Raw genomic sequence first — 999 nt, 5'->3', positions numbered from 1 at the left:
CTGGCTGGAGGGCAACAGAGTGAAATGGCACGATCATGACTCACTGCAACCTCCACCTCCCAAGTTCAAGCCATTCTCCTACCTCCACCTCCCAAGTAGCTGGGATTACAGTCATCTGTCACAATCCCCGGCTAATTTTGTATTTTTAGTACAGACAGGGTTTCTCTGTTGATCAACCTGGTCTTGAACTCCTGACCTCAGGTGATCCACCCACCTCAGCCTCCTAAAGTGCTGAGATTACAGGTGGGAACCACCGCGCCCAGCCAGAAGTAGACATCTTTAAAGTCTGCCATAAGGTTTTGTGTTTGTTTTTTGAGACAGCATTTCACCTGGGCTGGATAGCGTGGTGGGATCTCAGCTCACTGCAACCTTTGCCTTCTGGGTTCAAGCGATTCTCCATCCTCAGCCTTTCTAGTAGCTGAAGTTAAAGGTGTGGCCCACCACGCCCCGCTGATTTTTGTATTTTTAGTAGAGATGGGGTTTCGCTATGTTGGCCAGGCTGGTCTCTAGCTCCTGACCTGAAGTGATCCACAATTCTCAGCCTCCCACAGTGCTAAGATTATAGGCACGGTTGATGATGCCTGGCCTGCCGTAAGGTTTATGCCTACTTGAGTTCTGGAACCCCCACTGAGGTATCATGAAGAATGCACAACATCTAAACAAAGGGGACAGTTAAAGTCCAGATGCTGCATCATGAAGCTTTTCATTTCAAAATCAATACGGCTTCCAAAGAGGCAACAAGGGAAAATACAAACATACGCAAGGGCACATCACCGCTTCTGGAGGGAGTTGTCCTCACCCAGGGAGACCAGGTTCCTGTAATTCTCCAACATCACGTCCCTGTATAAAGTCCTCTGAGCAGAGTCCAGGCATTTCCACTCCTCCGGAGAGAATTCTACGGCCACATCCCTGAATGTCAATGGACCCTGAAATGAAAACACATTTTAACCAAATCATTATAAGAGGAGTCTTTTTTTTTTTTTTTTTTTTTTTTTTTTT

General features: G+C 46.8%; 1 pseudogene across 1 annotated transcript in view; it reads right to left on the bottom strand.

Moving 5' to 3' along the window:
- Window positions 1–999, bottom strand: part of LOC108295651 — an 18,191-nt pseudogene that overhangs the window by 7,175 nt on the left and 10,017 nt on the right. Inside the window, exon 3 of the transcript XR_005198225.1 lies at window positions 800–926. The product of XR_005198225.1 is annotated as a zinc finger protein 765-like (transcript). The remainder of the gene's footprint in view (window positions 1–799; window positions 927–999) is intronic.

This window comes from Cebus imitator, unplaced genomic scaffold (assembly GCF_001604975.1).
Source record: "Cebus imitator isolate Cc_AM_T3 unplaced genomic scaffold, Cebus_imitator-1.0 Scaffold654, whole genome shotgun sequence".
Classification (NCBI taxonomy): Eukaryota; Metazoa; Chordata; class Mammalia; order Primates; family Cebidae; genus Cebus; species Cebus imitator.
Note: the sequence above shows the minus strand (reverse complement) of the source record. Positions and strands in the feature narration are given on the sequence as shown.